Source organism: Orcinus orca, chromosome 1 (genome assembly GCF_937001465.1).
Source record: "Orcinus orca chromosome 1, mOrcOrc1.1, whole genome shotgun sequence".
Taxonomy (NCBI): Eukaryota; Metazoa; Chordata; class Mammalia; order Artiodactyla; family Delphinidae; genus Orcinus; species Orcinus orca.
Genome location: NC_064559.1, coordinates 148,962,757 through 148,972,124, shown reverse-complemented (window position 1 = coordinate 148,972,124; position 9,368 = coordinate 148,962,757). Strand labels below are relative to the sequence as shown.

The 9,368-nt window shown below is 32.1% G+C and overlaps 1 non-coding gene across 1 annotated transcript; it reads left to right on the top strand.

Moving 5' to 3' along the window:
* Positions 1-7,693: 7,693 nt before the first annotated feature.
* LOC117196626 (U7 small nuclear RNA) lies at positions 7,694-7,755 on the top strand. The gene has a single exon (XR_004476902.1). It is a non-coding gene; the product is annotated as a U7 small nuclear RNA (small nuclear RNA).
* The last annotated feature ends 1,613 nt before the right edge of the window (positions 7,756-9,368 follow it).

Here is a 9,368-nt window from a genome sequence, read left to right as displayed (position 1 = left end):
TATCTTATAGAATTGCTATAAGAATTAAGATCAACGATGTTAGATATCACTATTAGTTAAATTTGGTAGAATAAATTTAAGTTCCGCAAGGGTGAGAACCATACATATTTTTGCTTATTACTGACTCCTAATGCCTAGTAAAATTTCCAGAAAACAATAGATACTCAGCAAATATTTATTGAATAAGTGGAAGAATGTATGAATAAGAAGATGAAATATAGGATAGACGGAAAAAAGACCATCACTTCACCAGCTATTATTTTTCTAAGATGCAAAACTGAATATTCAACCAATATTTTTCTCCCCAGTAAATTGTTCTACTGTTGGGCTAAGTAAACAAAATATTATGTATGATCTCTGAACATGATATTTTCCACTGTTCCAAGGTACAGGCAATTTTCTCAGGAAGTAACCTACAATGTTCCTTTACATTATTAAGCTTTTGGAATGATATGTGAAAGTGATGGAAATGTTTTTGACAACTTAGGAAGGTTGCTTCCTTATAATTCATATTGTGAAGCATCAAAGGTACACGTTCATGTCTTTCCAGTGACCTACTGTTCTTACTGGGAGGACACAGGTATATGTTTTTGTACCTTGAGAGCTAGAAATGTTGTCTGTAATCTAGTGACTGACATCAAGACTTAGAGTCTTTAAACCTTTCCTATTTTGATTTGAAAAAAAAGTAAAAGTTGAAATGAAAATAGTTAAATTAACATTTATTAAGGAACCACTGTACTTTGTGTTCTGCACAATTATTTCTTACATGTTCCTTAACTAATTGTAACAACAACTTTATTTTATGGTTTGGGAATATGATGTCCAGAGAGATTAGGAAATTCACTTTAAATTAGGCAGAGATAACATGGCAAAGGGAGAATCCAAACTCAATTGTGTCACATTCTGAAACCCATTCTTATCTTATTATATAAGATAAGATTCCTTCAATTGTATCTGTTGCATTATATATAAAGGTGATATTCCCTAAAGTGTGTTCTGAGTAATACTAATGCTCCTTGAAGTGCTGGTAAGTTAAAACAGGTTTTTTGAAAAGGGACTGTGTCAATTAATTTTGGGAAGCACTACATCTTTGAAATTTACAAAAAGTTTTATTAATGTTTGTATTCTTCATACCTGGTACTAAGATTAGCACATGAAACAAATACACCATAAACATCTGTCAAGTGAAGAAATAAAATGGTTATCATATATTCAAACTGTAGTGGTAGGCAAACATAGTGGTAGTAAGAAAGATTAATATTAGCATATAAAGGGGGTCTTTGGTATATCCTACAGGAAATAGCCTCATATAATTTCATCTAACAGAAATTTTGCAAACGTCTAGTGCCTTGTAATTTCTTGGCATGTAGACATCAATCAATAAATTATCTGGCAAAAATAATAACATGGATTAGTTCTCTTAGACTCTAGACACTGTGTCGGTGCATGTTTGGGTTCAAAAACAAAACACTCAGACTCGTATTTGATTATAACTGAGCCAGAATTGTAAGCCCATTTGTCACAGAAGAACAGAAATCACATGTGAGGAGCAGTTGCAGATGAAATCAGCTTTTCACAGACACTTTGTCTTGGATTAAGGGCAAGACAAAATTCCAATGTCTTGTACTAATTTTCTAAACTTTAAATAAAACCTATATTTTTTATACTGGACCATGACTTAAAACATATTTCCTCTAAAACAACAATAAAATTCCGGGAACCAGACATAATTGTGGATTTTCTAGATCTATTAAGTGGTCTATTATAAATTTTAAAGTCCTATCCAAATTAAAGAGAACACTTTTGGAAGGAATAGTTTATTCAATCCATAGTTAATTATGCCTCTTCTTTAGTCATCTACAGATGCATTTTTGGTGGGTTCAAATTCTCTTCAATAATCAGATCCTAGCTTCAGGATAATAACTACTATTTACAGGTATTTAAGCCAGTTCACTTGTGTGACACAGAGGGCTAATGGACCACCAATATTCATAATCTCTATAGTATAAGACGTACCTGGAAATATCTCCCAGCCCTTTGTATCTAGATAGTGCCAAGCAACTAATTCTAGCCAATGAAACATGAGCAGAATTGATATGTGTCAGTTCCTGGCTGAGACATTAGCCAGAAAGAAAACGGAAGAGGAGCTCTTTTTCCCTTTTCAACACATTTAGAAACCTTATTTTACAGATAGCAAATTCATAAGCTGCATGGAGACTGAATTTGTGAGAGACACCACATGGAATAGGGTCACCCTGTAAAAGTACCTAATGGGAACATCGGAATTGGAATTTATATGAACAAAAAAATAAAATTTATTGTGTTAAGCACTCTAATCTGAGGCTTGCTTCTGAGAGAAGTTAGCTTACCAAACTAATAAAGATGTCTAGAAAATTCAGAGACCTTAAAGACAATATTCATTACACTTAAAAATTAATCAGTTATTAACAGGAAAGTTGTATCTAAGGAACACCATAAGAATTAAAAAAAACACCTCTCCTTTGATGTGAATTTCTCTAGCATCTTCCCTCTTTTATGTGTCAATCTTTATTTCAAAAAAACACTTTTTTATCACTTATTATGTGCCAGGTACTAAATATATATATTCAGTCTCTAACTTCTAGGAGTTCAGAGACATATTAAAGAGATGACACTTTAAATTACTATAAAATATGATGACAGGTACATACAAAGGGCATGGGAGAACAGAAGAACTGGTATTTCAATGTTTTTCGCAGTATCAGGGAAGTTTTCATCTGGTAGTTAATTTTTAAGCTAAAGTGTATGAACGGGAGTTTGACAGATGGCCAAGAAGGGTAGTAGATATTTCAGACAGATGGAACCATATGAAAAACTGCACAGAATTCCAAAAGGCATGGCAAGTTTAAAGAATGGAAAGTAATTCAATAAGGCTAAAATCTGGAGTTCTGGTGGGTGGTAAGGGGGGAAACAGAAATAGAGAGTGAAGATATGGATATCAAGATTAACAGGCTAGATTGGAGTCAAGGTTGTAAAATGGCATATGTCTTACTTTAGTAAGTAAGAATTATTTATAATTTCTTTCCACAGGCCTTTAAACAAAATTCTTTTACATTTCATGAAAGATTGTACCATAACTCTTTGGTTCACTTGTCTGTCTCACAATATGAGCTCCTTAATGCTGGAGGCTCTGAAATAATAATCAACTTTGTATTTCTAATGATATACACAGTGTTCCATACATAAATATTACATATTGGTTTAAAAAATAGATTTGACAACTCACATAAATAGATTTAAAAATAGTCCAAGATGATAACAGGAATTGGGGTAGAGGAAGCTTTTGAAATATGTGCCAAAGTCCTCATCAAAGGAAAATGAATACCTTAGACATCTGTATACATGAGCTAAGAAGATGGAAAGTAGGAGGGGGGAGATAGTCTTATGAAATACATTTACAGAGTACTAGTTATTTAGAAAAGAATTAAATTTAATTAAAAATTAAATACTAACAGCATGTCAAAAAACAACTGACTTTTTGTTGCACCCAGAAATATTTTGGGGAGAAGAAAGTGTGGAATGAAAGGAAGAGGAGGATGGTCATCTTCTACTTGAGAAAGTTTAAAGTGATCTTATGGAGTTGTTTAAGGTCGTAGATTAGGTGTTTTAGAAAAAGAATGAACTATAAGATAAACTCGTGTAAATAGAACAGAATTTTCAGAAGATAGGAAAATGTCAGAAGCCAAGGAACGTACAGGGTGAGATAAAGTATGATCCAATGTCAATGAATCTATTCTAGCAACATCTTGACTTTTAAGGAATCTATCATTTTGAAACCAACTGCATAGCATATTATATCAAATATTGCCTTTGATCAATGTAACAATTTTGAGAGCTTAAAGATTAATTGGGTCCATGATCCTCTACTATGTATTTTGTGTGACTGAGGGAGATGTTTCACATTAGTCCTATGGTTTGCTTACACACGGTCACACTGTAACTACTTTGTCTTCACCATGAAACTGGAAGGTCTTTGAAGGCAAGTCATGTACTTTGCTCATTGCTGCCTTCTTTTCAGGTGAATTAGGAAAGTTGGTGCTTTAGAATTACTGACTTCAAAAAATATTATGAGTGAAAAAAAAAAACTCATTTACACTCATTTCAAGTCACCATGTCACTACCTAATGGAAAAAGTAGAAATATTTTGATAAACTCTATTGAAAGATTGAAAGGACTTACTATAGTTTCTTTTAAACCTATCTTGTTCATCCATTTATAAATGCATTGTTGTCATTTTCTTCACAGAGAATGAAAGTTTAGCCATGTTTATGAAATGATTGCCATGAAATGGAACACTTGTTGCATTTTTTCTAAAGTGCAGGGGCATGATAATCTAACCAGATAATTCAATTTTCCATTTTTTTTAAACACAAGAAATGATGAATCTATTTTTTTCAGATGTTAGAAAAAGGCTAAGTAAGTATATTTCTTAAAAAAAAAAAAGACATGGTATTCTTATCATCAACTAATGTCACGAAGACTGCATTTTCTTAAATTCTATAAGCCCTTAGATTCAAAAGCCTAAATAAAATGATTAATAAGAGAACTAAGTATTAATCTAGCCATGTCTTTTCACAAAGTTGAAGACTTTGCCTCATTCAGTAACAGTTCCTTTGGTTTTACTGCCTGGCCTATCAAACAAAAGATAAATGAAAAAGACAGCCTCTAGTTTTCAAATTATTAATTTATGAGACATGGCTAAAAGTTTTATATAAGAATTTGAGACAAAACCAAACTCTAAGTAGATTACAAACAATTGATGATGGCAGATTTTAATGAAGTTGCATAACAACTGACAATTTGATGGAATTAGTCTTGTTTGTTATAAATGGAAACAGCTACACATTCTCTTTGTCTCTCATATAAGGGCTATAGTGATATCATTTTGAACTAAGGCATGATGTGGCAAGCTTGAGACATATGATTATAATTCAACTGCATATAATAGATATTAGTATATAATTATTAAACCAATAAACTAATTTCCCTCTCATATATAAGCTTATGTTAATACCTAATACCAAGTGCACGTGCTATGGCTAAAATAATGATTAAAAGAGAGCTGATTAAATAAATTTTTCATTACACTGTTTTTACACTAACTTCTATAGTTAAGTAATTCTATAGAAATAATGCTTCTTGGTCCTTAGAAAAGGGCAATTACAATATAACTTCCTAATTAAATATTAACTTATCGGGCTTCCCTGGTGGTGCAGTGGTTGAGACTCCGCCTGCCGATGCAGGGGACACGGGTTCGTGCCCCGGTGTGGGAGGATCCCACATGCCGCGGAGAGGCTGGGCCCGTACGCCATGGCCGCTGAGCCTGCACGTCCGGAGCCGGTGCTCCGCAAGGGGAGAGGCCATAGCAGTGAGAGGCCAGCATACCGCAAAAAAAAAAAAAAAAAAAAATTGACTCATCAAATTTCAGATTTGAGAAATTATTGTTACTATTGGTAGAATATAAATAATAATTGTTGAAAGTCAAGTTTATCCATTAAGTCTTAATAAATAAATATTTATTATCTTTGTGTTGTGAATACCTATGAGAATATGAATTTTTATCTGGTCATCAAAATATTAAAATATGATTGTGTTTGCTACATTTAATTGTCTTTTAGGAATCAAGTTTTTAAAGATAATTTTTTAATGAATATATAAAATGTTGACATTTTTTGAGGTATAGCATAAATTAAAGTAATCATTATCTTGATCAAGACTCAGAATATTTCTAGTACCTCAAAATGTTTCCTGGTATCCTGGTATCCTACTCATTACTTACTCACCTGCTAAGGAAGCTACTGTACTGACTTCTTTTACAATAGATTAGTTTTTCTTATTCTAGAACCTCCTACAAATCGAATTATATGATATGTACTCTTTTATATGTGGTCTCTTTTGTTCAATATAATGTCTATGAGATTCACCTTGTTGTTACATGTGGTGGTAATTTATTCATTTCATTGCTCCATAGTGTTCCATTTTATTAATATACTATACTTTGTCAATTTTGCTGGCATTGGACATTTGTTATTTGCCATTTATTTACGGGCTACTAAGAAAAAAGTAGTCTTGAATGTTCTTGTACATGTTTTTGGTGGACAAATGCACCGGAAATAAGTCTGGCAGTGTAATTTCTGGGCCATAGGATAAACATATGATTCACTGTTTTAAGTATTGGAAGGCAATTTTCCCAAGTAGTTTTGCCAATTTATGCTCCCACCACCAACATATAAAAATTTCACTTACACCATCCTCATGTCATTTCTTGACATTATCAGTCTTCTTAATTTTAGTCATTCTACTAAAAGTGTAGTGATATCCCATTTACAGGTATTTTTATAAATACAAAATAAGCAAATAAGATACACCTCAGAAAAATGACAATTTATGTTTTGCTAATACAATGACTATTTCAAAAGTAGCCTGATTAGAACAAGCAGCAAATTAATAAACTATAATATTATTTACATTTCAGAGGCAGACACAGAGTGTTTCCTGTTGGGATTTTAAGGGACAATACATAGTATTTTTTCCCTTCTTAATCAAAACAGCTTGAGAGCTAAGACCCAAATATAGACAGATGGAGAAGAAATTACCATCTTTTCTATATTCCTAAAGCTATTTGGAGACTATGGCTCTAGATCTGCAACCATCACCCCCGTCTTAATTAACGTGGTTGCACACAGTGGCACAGATAACACAGATACCCCTAAGACCAAAGCTGTCCTCTAAGACCAAAGCTGTCCTTATGTTGCCTGCATGAAAGGAAACAAATCAAATACACCCACATTGCAGATTCAGAGGTCTTGAAAAAGAAAAAAATGGGAGGAATGAAGTGAACATGTCCTTTTCTTCAAGTTTAACAATTAGACCACCCTGCAGAAGTGGGGAGAGGAATGAGCTGAGAGTGTTGAGGAGTTCTAGGAGGTGTATCATACATAAAGTCTCACCACATGGCAATACAAAGTCAGAAATTTCTTCCACTGGCCCTTTCCTAAAAGGGTTGCTTCTCATTTCATAGCATTACTATTAAGACTACTATCTGTATTACTCAAATATGTCTTTATGTCCTTTATCTCTAAAAAAGATAAGCCTATTCAAGATAGTCATTTTTCAAATTGGCCGGCTGAACATTATACCCACACCTATTCTTCCAGAAGATCAGAGGTTTACTATTTGAAGAGATTCTTTCAGAGACAATGTGGAACCAAGGGCAACAACAGACTCAGTTGATGGAGAGATGCAATATTGAAAACAGCAGAATTAAGTAAAAGAATACCTACTGAATAATGAGACCATTAGACCTCATTCAAAAAACAGTAAGTTAGCATTCTACCTCTAATATAGATGAAAGATGGTTCTTACCTAGGAAAATAAGGACCCAAGAAAAAAGTAAAGACCTACAGCCATTTCACTTTGTAATGAATCCCACAAATCAAGGAGTCCAGCCCATATAAACTGAACTTTCCATTAGATTTTTATTTATTCTGTCAATATCTGTCTTTTATTCTATTTACATTTAATGGAATTAGTGATATGATTGTATTTATGTTTATTATTTGTTGCCTGTTTTCCCCTTCTGTACTTTTTCCTCTTTTCCTGTCTTCTTTTAAGATAAATAACTTTTTTTTTTTTTTTTTAAGAATTTCATTATAAGTGTTATGGCTCTTGTAGAATTTGTCTAGCAGGTTTTCCGGTTCCCACCAGAAAACTTCCTAAAAAAAACAAACAAACAAAGAATTTCATTATAATTTATCTATTGGCTTTTTTGTTAAAACATTTTGCATTATTTTTTCTTTAGTGTTTGCTCTAGGGTTACAACATACAACTTTTCACAGTCTACTTGAGTTGATATTTCACTGCTTAATGCAAATTGCAAGAATTTCACAAACAGTTCCATTTACCACTCCCCACATCATTTATGCTATAGTTTTCATTTATATCTACATATGTTTTAAACTGCTTAATATAAGTTATATACTTTATTTAAACAGTCATATGTATTTTAAATTAAGAAAAATATTTTATATTTATAAGTATAAATATAATTTTAAATTCATAAATATAATTTTATACCCATAATTATAATTTCTAGAGCACTTCCTTTCTGAAGGTATGTACTTCCATCTGGAATCATATTCCTTTAGATAAAATAATTCCCTTTTAATGCAAGTTTGCTGGAAATTCATTTTCTTAGGTTTTGTTTATTTAAATATGCCTTATTATGCTTTTACAGTTAAAGAATATTATCTTCAAATATAGACTTTTTTTTCTTTTAGCCCTCAAGATGTTCCACTGTCAAGATCAGTTCCACTACCTTGACTTCCATTGATTCTGACAAGAAATACATGGCTTTGAAATTGTTGTCCCCTATTCTAATGTATGCTTTTCCTCTGCTTTCAAGATTTTGTCTTTTTCTTTGATTGTCTTTCTTTGACTAACATGTAATTTACTTTGTATTTATTATGCTTTAGAGCCAGTGACCTTTTGAATCTATAAATCTATGACCTTTACTAAATTTGGGAAATTTTTGGCAATTGTTTTTTCAAATAGTTTTTCTGTTCCTTTTTTCCTTACTCTGATTCTGGGGCTTCAAATGCTTATATATTAGAAATTTTGATATTACCAGATACTTTATGCTCTATTCATTTATGGGGTCAATACTTTTCCTCTGTGTTCTTCAAATTAGATTATTTAATTTATATTTCTTCTGTTAAGCCTATCCAGGTATTTTTTATTTCATTTACTTTTCAATTGTGGAATTTCAAATTGAATCTTCTTTATAGTTTCTTTACAGTTTCTATAGAGATTTCATATTTGTTCCTTGATTTTAAGTATGCTTTGCTTTATAACACTGAATGCAATAATAATAGCTTCTTTAAAGTGCTTTTCTCTTAGATTTGCCATCTAGTGGTTGGTCTTTATTGATTACCTTTTGTTTGGAAGATTGGTTGTATTTATTATTTCTTAATAAATCTAGTAATTTTGTGATTAAGTCCTGGACATGGTGAATGTTGTGTTGAAGAAGCTCTGGATTCTTTTCTATTCCTCTGAGTAATGTTGTTGTTGTTGTTGTTGTTTTCTTTTATAATACAATTAACTTAGACTCATATTACAAACTTGGTCTCTGTTTACCTATTTTAACCTTTCCTGGGCTGCTTGGAGTCCTTTTTATGCATGCATAGATCAGAGCTCAACCAGAAAAAAGAAAAAGAAAAAGAAAAAATACAGTAAGAATGTGAGAACTTCTTCACTCAAAGCCTTTCTTTTCTGTCAAATGTAAATGTCTCTCCAGTTTCTCTATGATTTTGCTGTGGGAGGAATGGTCT